The sequence below is a fragment of the Corvus kubaryi genome, unplaced genomic scaffold (assembly GCF_017639235.1).
Source record: "Corvus kubaryi isolate FWS band 111438036 unplaced genomic scaffold, C.kubaryi_AGA036_p1.0 split3-131, whole genome shotgun sequence".
In the NCBI taxonomy this organism is placed as follows: Eukaryota; Metazoa; Chordata; class Aves; order Passeriformes; family Corvidae; genus Corvus; species Corvus kubaryi.
Window position 1 is genome coordinate 7581595 of NW_024582083.1, and position 17815 is coordinate 7599409.

The following is a 17815-nucleotide window of genomic DNA, read 5'->3' on the forward strand; positions in this document are numbered from 1 at the left end:
TCAACAGCTGATGGGGATGGTAATAGAATACACTGCAACCCAGGACACCAGGCTATAACTGCAGTCCAACAGCAGAAGCCAAATTTCCAACACAGGGCAGGCACATGCAGTATCAAACTACTCAAACTAAAAAGCTTAAGAGTTCTGGGTTCAAGAATAGTAATTTGTTTAAAAAAGGGGGAGAAATCCCCTTCTGGAAACGGGACATCATGCACTTCTGCTATAGCCCTTAAATGGTTCAACTACAAGAGCAAAAACCATTTTTCCTCTACATCTCTATAAAACCATACAAGCTGTTTTCAATCAGTTTTGAGCAAACTACCAGTATGACTAGGATTCAAATCCTAACTAAAAAGAAGTATTTTACTATGATAGAATGGTTTGGGTTGAAAAAGACCTTAAAGATTATCTAGTTCCAAACTCCCTGCCAAGGGCAGGGAATCATATTTTACCCTGTGTAAATGAGTAACTCTCAACATGAAAGGCAGCAAGAGAGCAGAAGCTTTATGTTATCAAGCATCCTTATTTCAGGAATCAGGTGGGACCTGCATTTCTGCAGGTCTCATCTGCAGACAGGGTTCAGCCTACAATAACAGTCAATGCTGTACAGCAGAGCTTCCCTGAGCCACACAGCATTGTAAACTCCCCCACAAAACCATTCACCAATGAACAAACCATCACCCCTCTTACTTGAGAGGATTTCTAGGGAGTTGCCACTGGTTATATTTACCATAGTGAAATATTTAACATCTCTGAACGTGTGATTTAGCATAGCAGAGAAGTAGGAGATGGCAGGCAGTCTGTTCGTAAGACTGTCAGAAGCCCAATTTATCGAGCAATGTACCCCTTGGGCCAAAACATCTCTCTCATCTCTGCTGCACATTGAAAAAATTTCATGCCATTAGTTTTCTTCAGTCTACCCAATTCCATCAACCACATTATCAAGAAAAACAAAACACAAAAACCTATTATTACCTTCTGTTGCTCACATTAGTAAAAGTGATGAAGGGATAAGAAAGAGAAACCTTTTACTCTGCCCCACTGAAGAGCAACACAAATAAAACAGGGAAGGTACAACCCACCTCTGTCTCCTCCCAAAAATCCCATGAAGGATTCCTTTCTAGCGAAGCAATGAGATAGAAGAACCAGCCACACAGACTTTGCTCAAGAAATAGCAAATCACTTACCCACATAAGTATTTCAAAGTTGTCTTTCCTTCAATTTTAAATTGCTGGTCTTGTTTTTCTACCAATATCAACCTTGTACTTGTCCTCGAAGCAAAAGGCTACTTGGGGGTTTCCTTCTCAAAAACTGAAGGCTTACTTCCAACCTCGTGTTGGCCAAGTTGTAGTTGTAAAACAACATCTACCAAATTTAGAAGCTACCTTTGTAAATTCATTGTAATCATGCTAGGCTAAGGCTGTTTGCTCAAGACCTTGAATTGATAGCACTACACACATCAGCTATATGTAATGATAAGCTTTAGATTTTTCCTATTAGCCATCTTCCAAACATTTCCCTATCTGCTACCTACCCTTAAATTTTAAAAAGGCAGTAACAGCAAGGGTCCACGAGGAACTTCATGTATCAGGTTTTGCATTATTAATACTGATATTGTTGCAAGAGGAAGAGAAAGGTATTTTTCAGTTAACTCAATACCCTCTTATACTCAATTTCTTGAATCTGATCCAAATCCTAGGGCTGAGAAATCTCACCTTGTGAGTTTGAGAGCACGTTCCAAAGCAAAAAGGCAAATGTAAATTCTCCTGATCTGGCTCAGGAGACCACACGATTCCCTGTAAAGCAACACGGATGAAAAAGGAGATCTATTAACACCACACGGAATAGTTCTGTTCTTTCCTATCACAGAACCCGACCATCATATCTCAGATGCTAACCCAAGTGAGGCATATGTTTAGATTACATAGTCCAAGAGGGTGTCCGTAATACTCCAGACAGCTCACAGACATGCCCTTTAGAAATTCAGAAGGGTTCAAGTGTTGCAATTCCTGTTCAACAGGAACAAGAAATGTATGCATCCTAGAACAAAAGCGTCGTGTAACCAGGCTAAATCTCTGTGCTGTAGCACCGCAAGTCCTACCTAGCAGCAGAGGAGGCCTGCAAAGTCAAAGCCACTCAACCTTCCATTTTAGGCCAGTTTGACTCACGCTGCATTTCCATATGTGCTCTAAACTGCTTTAAAAGAAGAAGGAGGAAAAAAAAGCTGCTTCAAGTACATGCTGCATTTGTGCTCGAAAGAATAGCCTACTTGAAGGCAAAGTCCGGCAGCTAAACAAACGTGAACCCCCGGAGTCAGTAGGCAGCACTGCGCTCCCCAGCCCGCTACCTGCTGCTCACCCCGCGCCAGGCCGAGCCGAGCCGGGCTGGAGGGCAGCGCCAGCGCCGAACAATGCCCGGCCAGCCCGAGCTGCCGCAGCGCCGGGGGGAGGCCGGAGACAGCCGGCTACGCTTTCCTGACGGCTTTTGTGCCAGGAGAAGCCGAGCCGGCTCCGGGGGACGCTGATCCCACTGCGGGGCGGGAAGGAAAGCCCCGCGGCCCCGCAAAGGCAGCCTACAGGGATCGGAGGCAGGATGGGACGGGACCGCCCGGCCCCGCGGTGACAGCGGCGGCGCAGACCACCCCAGCCCCGCGGCGGCCGCTCCGGCAGGCCCAGCCGCCTCTCTCGGCGGTGCGTCCCTGACGGCCCCGGCCCCTCAGCGCGGCCGGGTCCGCAGCCCCGGCGGCAACGGCGCCCCCGAACCCCGCTCACCTCCCGGCGGCAGCAGCGACCACGACTGTGCGCGGCTGCCCGGCGCCGCCCTATTTAAGCCGAGCACGGCGGGAGCTCCGTGTGCGTGTGCCGAGCCCGCCTCCGCCTCCGCCTCCTCCGCTTGTCCGCGCAGCCCGGCGGGCGCTGGCGTTCGGCCTTCTTTCCGTCTGCCGCCCGTCCCTGCCCCTTCCCTTGCCCGTATCCCTGCCCCCTCCCTCGTCCCTGCCCCTGCCCACGGTAACGCACACAAACCCGCGGGGGGGGCGGTGGAAATTTTGTACTGCGCGGGCACAGATGACAGAGATCCACAGGGAGCTGAGTGGAGCACTGGGACTACTGCCACTTAACACCTCAGAGGTCTGAGGTTACAGTTTGCAAAGGAAGGGCTTTCTTACGGCTTCCAAAAGGACATCTGCATCCGGTATAAATATGCTAAAAGGATATATGTTTCAGTATGAAAGTGTTGGAAGAGGACAACGACCTTGTTGCAATTTGTTGCTTACCTCTGCTAAACTTTTTTTGTGAGGTGCCGTGAGTTTGAGGGGCATCTTGAGGCAGCTGGGGCTTTATCAGGACCCTGATAGTTATCACAGAATCATAGACTGGTTTGGATTGGAAGGAACCTTAATGATCTTCTGCCATGGGCAGGGAGACCTTTCACTACACCAGGATGCTCAAAGCATCATCCCAATCTGGCTGTAAACAGTTCCAGGGACATGGAATCCACAGCTTCGCCAGGCAACCTGTTCTGGTGTCTCGCCACTCTCACAGCAAAGAATTTCTTGTTCACACCTAATCTAAACCCACCCTCTTTCAGTTTAAAGCCATAACCCCTTTTCCTATCATTAAATGCCCTTGTAAATAGTCCCTCTCCAGCTGTCCTGCACCCTCCCTTCAGATACTGGAAGGCTGCTGTAATGTTTCTCCAAAGCCGCCTCTAGGCTAAGCAACCTCAACTCCTTCAGCCTGTCTTCAGAGGAGAGGTGCTCCTTAGCATCTTCATGGCCCTCCTCTGGACCTGCTTGAGGAGATCCATGTCTTTCCTGTGATGAGGACCCCAGAGCTGGATGGTGTCTCATGAGAGCAGAGTGCAGGGGCAGAATCCCCACCCACGCCCTGCTGGCCACGCTCCTTTTGATGTAGCCTAGGACACATTTAGCTTTCTGGGCTGCGAGTGCACCTTTGCCGGCTCATGTCCAGCCTCTCATCCACCAACAGCCCCAAGTCCTTCTCCCCAGGGGTGCACCATAATCCGTTCTCTGCCCAGCCTGTATTCATGCTTGGGATTGCCCCAACCCAGGTGCAGGACCTTGCACTTGGCCTTTTTGAGCTCTATGAGGTTCACGTGCCCCCACCTCTCAAATCTGTCCAGGTCCCTCTGGATGGCAGTTAAGTTATCTCAACTGGTTTTCGTTTGGCTGTGTGCTGCATCAGTTTATTAGACCTGTAAATCATCAACCCACATGTCAAAGTCCCACTATGTTGCACATTCTGCATTGCCATAATTTCCCTGTGTTTCCTGGGTATTACTTATTTTAAGTGTGTGTAGGGGTGTTAAGGTTGCACACTTTATATATATATATATATTCTATAAATGTGTTTTTGTGTATATTTATGTATTCTATAAACTACTGGAGGTACTTTTATCTTTTATTTTACATAAAGGCAACTACTGTTTCCTAATGCTTCCGTTTATACTAGAGTATACCAGGCAAAGGACTTCCTGCAAAACAGTTTTAAGAAAGGAAGGAGCCTATATTCACTTTTTAGCACAAAGGAGGAGGGCAATTGTGAAGCTGCTGATAGTCCCCACTTAACTGCACTTGGGTTCACACTATGGAGTGGCACAGAAATGCAAAATAAATTCCTTTCTCAGGAAAGGACATGGAAGCACATAATCCAGGAGTGTGTCTGACTGACTGCTGCTGCTAATGGGCATGGAATCTCTAGCACCACTCTAAAGCTAGTTGAGTAAAGCCCCAGAGCACAAGCAGCATGGACATCAGCTGCTCTTCCACTGGTGGGCTCTTCTGCTTTGCTCCTCTTGCACCACACTTAGTGCTCATGTAGACACAGCCAGACTCTGCCAAGTGATTTTTGCATTCTGTCCAGGATTTTGGATGAAGGAAACAAGGTAGAATTGCATACACCATCTCAGGCACTGGTGATTTCATGCTTTGTCCTGAATGTATTCCATCTGCCAAACACCAAAGCTTATTACTGTTTTATCTACTATGCTAATTAATCCTTTATTAGCACACGTTTCTCCACATCTGGGTTTCTAAAGGCCATACACCACATTTTAGTGCTTTCTCCAAGAAACTTTAGTGAGCTGGTTTTCTCTTGTCTTTCACTGGAAAGAGAGTTTCTAAAAAATCTCTCTCTCTCTCTGTGTCTTATACCTTTTCATGAATTCTGTCAGCAACATGAAATTGCAAAAGTCCCAGCTACACAGTATTTAAATAGGTATTTCAGTAGTGCCAGGTATCACTCCTCTGATGCTCCTTGACGCTCACCACATAATACGTCCAGGGACTACATTACTCTCTGAAATCAGCTTTTTTCCAGCTGATCAGAAAAGATAGAGACCCAGCCTCAACCAAACTGTGTAGAGAAACATGCACAGACAACATGGAAGTAGGAGCATAAACAAAATCTACAGGGAAAATATTGGACTGTCTTGCACAGGGGAACAAAGGAACCTGCTGTTCCTTTGGATGAGGATGGGTCTAGGACCCTTTATCAACTACATACACAATTTAATTATATTTGAGGTTTCATCAACTCTTTTTATTGGGGTACAGGGTATACAGGCTCTAAACCTGTGTCATTAAGGAAATCTGCTCATTAAGTATGTCAGATAAACCAAACAAGTAAATAAGGACATCCAAAAGAACATTCTGTCTTTCTTGTTTAAAGGGAGTTCCCTGTATTCCAGTCTGTGTCCACAGCCTCTTGTCCTTTCATTGAGAAGGGTCTGCCTCCATCTTTCCCCCCAACATAGGTATTTACACACCAGCAAGATCCTCCCCTAGCCCCAAGTTTTCCCTTCTTGAGGCTGAATAATCCCAGTTTGCTTAGCCTCACCTCATATGACAAAAACTCCAGTCCCTTTACCTTATTTGTGGCCCTTCACTGGACTCTTTCCAGTATGTCCATGTCTCTTTTGTATGGAGGAGCCCAGAGTGGACACAGTGCTCCAGCTATGGCCTCCCCAGTGCTGAGTAGAGGGGGATGATCATCTCTGCTTGACTGCATGTGGGGATGGACCACTCTTGAGCTTGGAGAAGGTGATCCTTAAAAAAATTAAGCCGTTTTCTTGGACCCCTCCTCTCTTCAGGACCATGATGTTAACAGGGCAGTTATCCCATAAAGAGATTACCCAAAACAGAGGATTTCCTTTTCAGCATATGAACATTATAGAATTTTCAGCTTGGTATTTTGTTTTCCCAGTAATATTGATATCAGAGTACTGTTCTTATATACATATACTGGTTGTCATTGCCAAAATAAATTAAACATCTGACAGAAAAAACCCTGTATTCTTTTTATTTTTCTCTACAGGGTATGTACAGCACTCTACAGAGTTGGGTAATCCTAAGTGTATCATCTCAGAACCATCCCAAGTGTATCATTTTTACACAAAACAGACTGTTTAGCCTTCTACCATACCGTATCTGCATCTGCCAACACTTGTGTGCAATCTCAAGAGAAGAAAAACAAAGAAATATTATGTAAATAGGCACTTAAAAATGTCAATGTCTAACATATAGCGATTAAAAACCGTGAGCTACTGGGTTCATGGAGCAGGAATAGTTACTTATGTCCTGACAACCCTCTTCCTAGCGAGAAATGGAATAATGTTCATTTTGCATTTGTAACTTTCATACACTTGAGAAATGGAATGTCAGTACTGACAGGAAACACCAGGGAGCAGGAGGGGGGAGTGGAGTCCCTCCATAGTCAGGAACCAGCAGGACCTGAGGACAACTCCAGCAGAAGCAGTGCTTTTCCCCAGGAGCTGTGCTGTCCCCCAGGGCACCCAGACAGGTGATACCAAGTGGTTTAACCAACAGCCTTGGGCAATTTGAGGTGACAAGTCAGGTCTGGGGTCCATGCAGAGATGCTGTGGGGAACAGCTGGAGCCAGCACTAGGACTGAAGACAAGGCTAAGACATACGTCATCTCCTTGACCTGCCAGCCACTCTTCTTTTGATGCAGCCCAGGATGTGATTGGCTTTCTGGGCTGCAAGTGCACATATTCCTGCCACATTTGAAAGACAATGGTGACATGGGCACCTAAGTTTGAGGTTATATGACAGTTGCATAATGCTTGGATTTAACCTCAGAGGCCTTTTCCAAACAAAATGCTTCCATGATTCTACGACAACTAGAGCTGGGATAAAAAGGTAGTGTGTGAAGAAGATACTAGAATAAGATATTGTCGTCTTGCAACAGATGAACTGGTTTGTTGAGGACAGCTGAATTTGGTTATCTCTATGCCTTTTTTTTCCCCTGGGTCTATGTCATCATACAAGTGCATTTTCATCTAAGAAACAACACATCATATTGGATGTTGCATCATTAGGCATTGCAGCAAACATCCCAAAGGTAAGAGAGGCCCAGAAGTAAGAAACTCTGTCCTAGGTCAGAGAGGAAAAATATCTGTAGGGGGATTCCTGCAGACTACAGTCATCTGCCTTCCTTTCACATGGATGAACACAAACTCAAACAAACTGAGTTAATGAATGAGCTGTACTGGCAGGGCTCTGGATAAAGGTCTGTGCAGAGCCAGCCTCCAGCTTGCTTCAGTCACCCTCAGTGTGTTACCTTAAATAGTTCTTCAACTTAGACAGAAGTAAGGAAGTCATGAGTGTATTGATTTCCATGAAATACAGGCCTTCTGAACATTGAGATACCTAACCAGGAAAATAAAATGTTTACAAAATCCTCTGTATAAAGGCACAGATAAAAAAATTGTGACATTCCTATGGCACACCAGAAAAGAGACATGATATATATATATATATATATATACACAGATACATACATACACAAAGATATCTAGAGAGGTCTTTCAGAAAAAAAGATGAAAAAACTAGAAAGTAAATTTAAATAGCAATTCCATGTTTTTAAGCATGTAATGACTTTGTTGGGTTTTGAGGGTTTTGTGGGGTTTTTTTAAATACAGGAAGGATTTTTCAGCTATGTTTACTACTCCTTCCACTTTCTATTACTGTCTCTGTTTATCAAATATTTCTTGTTCTCTTGCTCCCTACCCTCTATATGATAAATGTGTATCTTGTAGTTTGGGATCTTCTGAGGAACTTCCATATGAACTGACAAAGTTTCTGTTTAGTTCACACTCAGCACACAGGAACTGCCCTTCCCACAGCATTAAGGTCAGTTTGAATTCCAGAAGATATGAAAGAGAAAGGGAAGTCCTATGGAAATAGTATTCTGTCCAGCAAAATCAAGACAATCTGATTCAGCTTGCTTATGTCAGGCTAACAAAAATGTTATTTCCTCAAATGACAAGGTGCCTCTGTAATGATACAGGACTGGAAAAGTCAGCCTAAAAGAGCAACAGACTAAATTGTTCCAGTTCATTTGCTGAAGATATCTCTAGATATATAGATATAGATAGATATATAGATATATATATATATATAGATAGATAGATAGATAGATAGATAGATAATGTCTCTTCTCTATGGTGTGCCATAGAAATGTCACTATTTTTTATCTGTGGCCAGTCCTTCTTCTTTTTTCGAACTTCGGTTCACAGGCTATGTTTCCACCCCCTTCCTCCTTTAAGCTGTACACATGTGCAAGTTTACTAGCAAGTTTACTATTTGCTTCATCAAAATGATCAACATAAAGCTTTTCAAATTTGAAAGTTATTTAAGTGAAATGACAAACAACAAGAATGTTCTGCTGGTTGTTTATGCCAATGCAATATGAACAAACCAACTTGTTCACTTTTTCTCTTGTAAAAACTTTCCCCAATCACCATTCCTCTGTATATCAATCTTTTTGAGGGCTAAAGGCATCACACAAAAAGATAAAATTTATGTTCTTTAGTTCTAACATCTGCTTGAGAACAGGCTCTGACATGTATAAAACTATATAACTGAAATATATGAACAAACAATAATGTTCCATCTGCTTAACTGAATATCAAGTAAAATATTACACAGAAATAATCAGAGCAAGAAAGCTCAGAAGTTAAATATTTATTATGTTTAGACTCCAACTAAGAAACAAAGTGTGTGAAAAAGTAAAATACCATCTCTTCTGCTGGAACATATTCTGACAAAAGGAGTAAGTTGTTCTATTCGGTAGAATTTACAGTCCACTGGCACATGTTTAACACAAAACCAAACAGGAGAACCCCAGGCAGCACCAGACTACAGTATATTGAACATCCCTTGCCAGCAATGACCTCTAAACACACAGCAAGTTCTCACATTCTTCACATACCCACACCTCCTTGCAACTATTTCTAATGAGAATTGATGCACAAGCACAAGTTCAGCCCCGGGAGCAGGCTGGATGTCATGGCAAGGAACAATGCTTTTCAAGGATATCTCAAGCTGAGTGTGCTCATCTCCCCAGAGCTGTCAGCCTAAAAGCATGCTCCACCATGGCAAGGATTCATTTGGGCTCCTCCAACTCAATGCTAGTGCCTACAGGGGTCAGAAAGGGAAAACAGAAAGAACTAATGAGTACCAAGTTTTTTCCCAAAGTCAAAGAGCTTGTACATGGTGATCTTGAGGCTCTGATTTTAAATTAGTGCCTAGCATTCAAAAAAGCCTCTTATTTCTTACAAAACACATCTGCAGACTGGAACATGTACATTGATTCTGTCACTTGCATTTTCATGTAACACTGATGTCACAACACTTGAACCATGTGTGTAAACAGAGCTCTGCTTTTGAAAGGTTGGCCCCACATCTCATCTGCCCCAGGCCATCAAATGCCAAACAAACCAAGCTTGCAGATGCCAGACCAAAACAATGGACAAGCAGGCACTGGAAGTTATCAGCTGCCTGCTTTAAACAAATGGAGAAGATCCACCCCTGTAAGCACAGATACCAAAGCACAGGCTTCTGGAAAAAAACTTACAGTTCCCATGTATGGCAAGCCCTGTTCCAGTGTTTAGCTTCTGTGGGAATGCGGGACTAAGTGTGGGGAGCTCAGGCTGGCAGTTGGAGTAGCTCAGGTATTAGTTAATGCTCCTTCTTACCTACAAAACTGAGGCTGCACGCTCCTTCCTGCTTCAGTGCAAAGCAGTGTTTAGACAGGGAGAGAGATAAAACCAACTCACAAGTTAATGTTGTGGTGAAGAAGAGTCCTGGGAATACTTTTAATAAAAGACTTGAAGGATACGGATAAGATCAGTGTGGCTATTATACAGCCCATTAAAATATTCCACAGCAAGGTACATCAGTAAACTACATCTTCATTTGGGATAAAAGCCAGTCCAGGGATTAACTGAACAACCTGTCAAGGCCCTTCATCATAAATCACCTGCACTGTCTCTGAAAATGTGTGGAAACAATTCCACCCTCCTTCCTCCACTTCGATGGGGTGATTCACAAGTGGCTGCACAGGAGAAAAATAGGTCTTGCTGGTGAATAGCAAACCTGCCTATGCAAACTTGTGTTTATGGGAAATAGACATGAAAAATGGGTTAAATATGCTGCTCCTTGGTAAAACAGTGATTATAAGAGGAAAATAATAATAGGTTTGGCCATATGTATGTTATAAGGAACCACCATTAATCAAGTTACCTGTAGCACATGTATGCAGTTGTCTACACAAAATAGGTACCAGGTATTGGCACTGTTTCCCTGCAGGTGAGTGCTGGCTAGCATGAACTCTGCCATCATGCATGGACCCAAGAAACCTTTAGAGCTGGGACACCAAGAAGTTATTGGAAATGAAGCTTCCCTACCCCATTCCTGAGCAGCACAAGCTGTTCAGGCCATCACTTCTGCTTCCCCCAGTCCATCCCACTTACAACACCTACCACTCCAATTACCTACTGGGGAGATCTCACTTTATCATATCCCTGATCTTTCCTTGTTCCAGCCATGGCCTGCTATCCATGCTATCCTCCATTGCCTCATGTAACACCACAGCCCAGCTGGAGCAGACTTTATTCTCTATTTTGTTTTCTTATATTTTAAGATGAAAAACTCCCAGAGTGATGAGAAAGCATTTATTTATCTTTGGAAATATATCTTTTACTATGCATCCTGGTAAAGAAATTCCCATTTCTTTATATAGAGATGGGCCTATAGGAATATTTGACTACTACTTCTTGTAACAAACCACCTAATGGTACTAAAGATTATTATTTGAAGAGCTTTGCTTTATTTTTATGTAACATTCATGGACACCTACATACTGGTATTTTAGAAAACTGTTTTTTCAAAATCTGTCTAGAAATATCTAGCAGCAACAAAAATTTACTAGACGGAAAACCCCAAACTTTATCTGTCTCAAAAATTAATACATCAAGTTTCTTTCTTGTATTTTCTCCTATGAAACAGTGACAGATCCTACTGCAAGGCTGTTTAACCTCTGTCTGATAATGCAAATTTTATCTGACTAGGTCTCGTATGTACTTCTGAGCCTTGAATCTCTACCAGCCTGAATGCTGATATATAGGCAGAAAACCCAGCAGTTGGGTCGCTACTTACATAATGACTCTTTTTCTCCACAAGGCAAAGACAGCAAAGACAGCAGGAGTTAGAAGCCAGGAAATTAATAGATGAATATGACAAGTGAAAAGAGCAAAGAGTTTAAGTTCGGACTTAAAGTTTAATTTTAAATAAAAGTTATTTAAGTTGGTCTAGCCAAACTTTAGATTAGCTGAACTAAAGGCAATTCTTTTACTTCAGGTTATATAAACATTTTACAGTTTCTTTTCCTATTTGATCCTCCATTCATTATTCATGTTTTGAAGTTAATTAATACTACAAAGATGCTTAAAGAGAAATCATACAATCAATCAGTTTGAAAGAGCAATTTTAACCTGGGCTCCCTGCAGCAGCAGCAGCCAGCAGTGCCTGGTGTATCTGGCCGTAGTAAGGGCAGTACCAGGTGCAGGTGCTGGCAGTACCAGCAGGCAGGAGCAGCGCTGGCAGAGTGTGAGGCCGGGGGCTCTTGTGGCACTCACAAGCATTTCACGTGCTCCAAGCCAGACTGTTCTGCCAGGCTGCTTCACTGCCCTCCTGAGCTCTGCTTGCTTCTCCCCAGAGAGGTCAGCACTTGCTCTTGCTGGCTGGCACAGGCTACTTTTGTATAAAAAGAGCAACAGGTGGCAAGGCTCACCCCAAGGTCATGGAGAAGGTTGTGCCTTCCAACTGCCCAGGAAGGAAAACTGCCTTCACATTCCCAGTTCACCTGCATGGCAGCAGGTCCTGCTGGAGTTACACATACAGTTTCCATTACATAAGCTTTTGCTGACAGAACTTTAAAAACCCCACACATTTAGGGCAGTTCTTTTTTTTAAATTTTAATTTCCTGATGTGACTATGGAGAATGACAACCCAGGAATATTAATTTGGAGCACTGAATACATTTAAAAAAAAAAACCAAAACCCAAAGTAAGATTAAAACACACTCCTAGATGAAATTACTAAGGGTTGAAACATACGATTTGGCACAAATCATTGAAGACTGCAACAGCTATCAGTTTGTCTTGACAGAGTTAACGACAAGCTGAAAATTATTTCGTGAGACCAGATAAGGAAGCCTTTGCTTACTTCTTTTTGTTCTGAGGTTGTTAACTGCATGCCTACAAGGTTAAATACTGGCCAGGGTGTCCTAGAGTGAAAACACAAACTCCAGAATTCCTTAGCAAATCTCAAATGTGGTGAAAAGTTCCATATCCCGTAATTCCCCTTCAGGTTTTGACATTAAAAAAATTGCAAATGTGCAGCTTGCATAGGCTCTTTCCCATTACAAGGGCAAATACAAACTTCCCTCTGCTCTATTTGGCTAACACACCTGAACAGGCAACATAAAGCAGAGGTAACTTTTCAATAACAATTTAGAGATTAGGTGGTAACAAATTAGAAAAATTAGAAATTTAAAATTAACTGTTAATAAAGCAAAACAAAACAAAAAAATTCCAATAGCTAATAACCTTTCCAGAAAGTAGGATAATATTTTCACCTCCATGGCGAGTGCTTTATTGTCTATAATGGCACTGCTCTGCCTGCAGCTAGCCTATGGCCTCCTCGGGCAAGGCTGCAGGGTGCATGATCCCCATATTCTGTACCCCATTCAGAAGGAAAGCCAAGAAAGCAACATTACACCAGGTGTATCCAGTAGCATGACCTTCTTAGTAAGCACAGCCCAATCTTGGATCGTTGAAGGTAGGTGATAAAGCTGAAAGCAGCTTTTGGCTTTGTAAAAATACAGGTTCATTCATTTTCCTTCAGTACACTCAATATTCTCTTTTTGCCTTCAAAGGCTTGTTGAATGCCACTTCCTCTTAACTGTTATCTACCCCACTAAGCACAGAAAAAAAACTTGCAAAGCTTACACTATAAGCCCTAGAGCAGCCACAGTCTCAAACTAAGCTTAGTTATCAGAGATCTTGCTTTCACGGGGATGAAAGGACTTTTATCATATTCACAGAAAGGGGTGGAGGGTATGGCTTTGCCCCATGCAGAAAGAGTTATCCCTCCCATGAGAAGGTGGTCTGAGCTTGCCTGGAATGCCATGATGGTATGTCAGTGTCCAGCTGGATGGTGCAATCCTTCAGAACACAGAGTGAAAGCTGTATAATTCTGAACTTCAGGAAAAGCTACTCAACTGAAGCATATCAACAGATGTTTCCTGACATACGTTATCACCTAACGTAGCACAGGGTGGTGAACCACAGAGGCATTTCTGACAGGTCAATTCAATAAGGATTGCGAAACAGAAATACAAAGGGAGCAGGAAGAATGCAGAGATCATCTTCAACCTTTTTTTAACCAGTCCAAATAGGCCATATACACTCCTTATCACTATAATAACTAATGAGGCAGCACCGAATTTTTTGAAGTCCTTTAGCATAATTACATGCACACATGAACACTGGGGTCAGCTAATAACCTCATTTAACTTCTGGAGTTGATGAAAATCTTTCTCCTAGCTTCAACAGAATCTAGATTAGGATATTAATAATACACAGCGGGTGCAGTGTACTGGCTAGAAGATCTATTGCTGCTTAGCGAGCTTTTACCCATAGTAAAATGGCACTGGTTTTCCACAGTTGTGTTTACCCTTGGCACAGTCAGATTTTAAATGCACATGCAATTTAAGAATTTGTATGTCTTACAGTGCAAGTTCTCCAGCAAATAGAAAATCCCCTTCAGCATCCACAAAGGATTCCCAAAGAGTATTACAGTCCCAACGCAAACGGCTTTGACCAAAGTGTCTCTGAAAACTTAAAAACTTCAAGTATCTAAACTCTTCATGATATAAAAAATATTTCTCAAGAAAGAACCTGTAATGAGCTTTTCCATTGATAGAGCATGTGACATGTTGACAGAGCAGCAGCACCCTCCCACCAAGCAGGGCCTTTTCTGTGGAACATGATAATATGGATGGGCCTCCTCACCAAACTGCAGTTGTGTAGATGCACAACCACAGATCCTGGTTAGAAAAAGAGCAGTCTAAATCTATAGAAGAAGAACTCTAGCTATGTTTTTTTGGAGAGAGTGCCTTTTTTTTTTGTCTTTTGAGCCAACAACTGTAAAAGTAATTAGTTCATTATCCTTAGGAAATAAAAACATGAAACAAATTCAAAGTGGAACGTCAAAAATACTGTTTCCATTAATAAGAAGCTTCTAGTGTCCTTCAGATAATACTCCAGTTTAAAGATTTATGTGATTATTTGTGTGCATCAAAATTCTTGCAAATAGTTATTTGCAAGTCCAACAGAAACAAGTTACCATTGATGCTGAGGGATTCTGTCAGCCCTACTTCCACTGAAATCCAGCACAAGATTCTCCTGGCTTTTCACATGGTATGGTCTGGTAAAAAGCAGGTCATCAACAATTTGCTTAATGTTTCCTCTTTAAACCAGCAACTCCAAATTCAGACTTAAATCCCTAATAAAAGAAACGTAGCAAGAGTTTGCTCTTCATCAGACATTCTTGCTCAGCTCAGCGTACACTTGCTTGTTCAGTAACCTTCTGGCATAAAAGTGTTTCAGCTCCTCAGGGAAAGTGTGAGGGGTTTTTTTTAAAAAAAAGTGTATTAGGATCTGGGGTTTTTTAACTTGCTAAGCAGGAAGATGATTAAGAGGGAGAATATGTGATCAGTGGGGAGAACCAAAGGGATTTCACCTCTGATAAATTCCCCTTTCTTCCCCTGAAGCTGCATTTCTGTCCTTCTTCCTTCCATGCAGAAAAATTGATTCTTTTCCAAAGCAAGCAAAAAAAGTGGATTTTGTTTCAGTCCTTTAGGTCATAGAAAAGCACTTACTTGGGGATATTAGTCAGGATTAGTTACTCTCTTTCCAGTTTGCAAGTATTAGAAATAAGTTCAGAACTCATACACTTTGTTTCAGGATGGTTATGAAACATTAATTTTCAACATGATGTGATCTTGTAGACTTTCAATTTCCTTTATCTGTTTTATTCATACACAGTTTGTGTGCATACAGTTGAAGTAGACTTATTAAGAAAACTACAATTAGGCTTGCTACAAATTTCACAAGCTACAAGAATACTTGGGTTAAGTGGAAAGATAAAGAAGTGTTCAACCAATATCCACCTTTGTCAAGGGACCAACAAAGTGGAAAATATTCTCATTTATATGTCCAGCACCTCAAAGTACCTAGTGCGAGTGAAATTCAGAAAGATTATAGAGAGATGACTAATCAAAAGATCTCTGCTCAGCTGAGAAGCATTCAGCTGGCATCTTACCTTGAGTGAATGGGCTTGCAAATAAGTACAGGATGTAGTAAGTATTCACAAACTAAGGCACAAGGCATAGAATGGTGTATCCATCCTAAATTTCAGCAGACTAATTGTCCTAATAATATCAACAGTGCTTTCCAGGTAAAATCAATAGCAACAGCAAAATCTTTGGATCATGGTTAGGCAGAAGAAATCATCAAGTTAAGCCTGTTACTTGACAAAAATTTGTTTTAATACCTTAATCATTACTTCCTAAATTTTTTGTTCAGTTCTGAATCTGTGGATTGACAGTCTGCATGCTGTTGTCACACCACGATCACATTTTCCCTTTCCTCCACTACACTGCTACCCCAGCACAGTTATTCCACATCTCCCGCACCAGGACATCAGGTCACTCTAGGCATAAAAAAATATTTTAAAGGATTAGAAATTAACAGTTTTACACGGGCTGTGTATCACATTGGTAAATTGTGGACCAAGTTGAAAGACGCAGTGTTTAAAACAACATTTATCTGACATTCCTGTAGGGGACCATGGTACATAACCAGTTGAGCTGACACATACACTGTTAGGTAATCCAAATCCCAGGCTGCATAAAAAGAGCAAGCCAGCAAGGATTTCTGAAACCAACCTCACTGGGTTACTTAGAACCATCCATACATTCTGCTTCTCTCTCTGTGGCAGGGCATCAGGGTTCCCCAGAAAGCTACTAACACATCTGAACTGAGAATCAGGCCCAGTTTGGCTTTCAGGAGCATGACTGTGTGACAAGAAACACAAATCAGGAATTAAAACCTTAATGAGCAGCTGATGGGTTAAGCATGGTTACAAGGAAAGAAAACCAAGAAGCTTTTCTCAAACTAGGGGAAAATCATCATTCTCATGACGAAACCTCCACCCCATGCCTTGGGTGCAAAACCCCAGTGCAGTGAAGGCTTCCAGAACTTTTCCCTTCAGCTCAGCCGGGCCCTGCAGGCAGCTAATGTGCATCTTCACACAGTACAGCAAAACAGTGGAAGCACAGGTATAAACTGAGTAAGCACCACCCAATGATTAGTTCTCCAGACACAGCTCCACACTTGTACTCTCAGGGGTACAAGATGATTAAATAACAGAGCTGACACTCTACTTAGACAAATGAGTCCAAATGACTTTGAATAGCTCATTATCCATCATGGTTGCATAGAGCAAGCATAACCTGAGAAGTGCAACAAATGCAGCTCCCTCTCTGCAATCGCTAGGAGCTAGAGAGGTTCAGCCTTCAGCAGACATTAATCTCCTTGTCACAGCAGAAAACAGCACAGTGCAGCTCTTCATACAGTGCCCCAGTCTGTGCTTTATTGCCCTCCATTACAGAATATCCAAGACTCCTCAGAGCAGCTGCACAAAACTCAGTGTGGATCACTTTTGAGGGAACAATGGCAGCAACAAAAGGAGCACTTTGAGTTCCAAGCCAGTGCCATTGCACAGCCATAGAGGGCTGTTCATTAACTTTCGTGGCCATCAGAAGATGAGAAGTTGGTTGCTGATATCCCTACTATCCTGCAGGAAAGGAAAAGCAGAAGTTTCTAATTCCAGGGAATTCTTCCAACTCTGTCTACCCTCTGCATCATCCCACACCTTGCTGTGACTGCAGGAGTAGTCAAATGCCAAATACTGTGTGTCAGTGCATTTGACTCCTCCACAACTCCTTCAAGAACACACACCATTTTCTCCTTAAAAAGCTTGCAAGCTTCATTTATGTGAAGACAGACTAAACTTCTCCTTTAACCTTTAACTTCTGGAAGAAATTAGGATCAATAATTGTTCTTTCTAGCAATCCTCTCTTCTGTTTAATGAGCTGAGCCCAACGCAAAGCTTAATCACCTCCAGGCTTCCAAAGACATATGAAATCACACTGAGCCTTTGCTGTAACAGGCTACTCTTTTCCAGCTCCCTATCCAGCTTCACTTACACAGAAACTTAATTTTGAAACCTCATACATGCACAAGTGCACTGTGCTGCTTGCACACATTACCTGTTGAAAGACCAAGTGACTGGGCATTATTTTGATGGAAGTGCTATAATAGTAGCTTATCTGAATATTTTTATTTTGCTACCTTGTGTTCC

The 17815-nt window shown here is 42.5% G+C and overlaps 1 protein-coding gene across 2 annotated transcripts in view; it reads right to left on the minus strand.

Moving 5' to 3' along the window:
• ACSL1 (acyl-CoA synthetase long chain family member 1) overlaps positions 1-2875 on the minus strand; it is a 38780-nt gene extending 35905 nt beyond the window's left edge. The window contains exon 1 of one of the 2 annotated variants that reach the window (XM_042014881.1): positions 2772-2875. The gene's annotated coding sequence lies outside the window, so the exon portion shown is untranslated. Of the gene's footprint in view, positions 1-1715; positions 1771-2771 lie in introns of those variants that run through there. The other variant, XM_042014882.1, reaches the window with a different exon arrangement.
• Positions 2876-17815: the final 14940 nt, after the last annotated feature.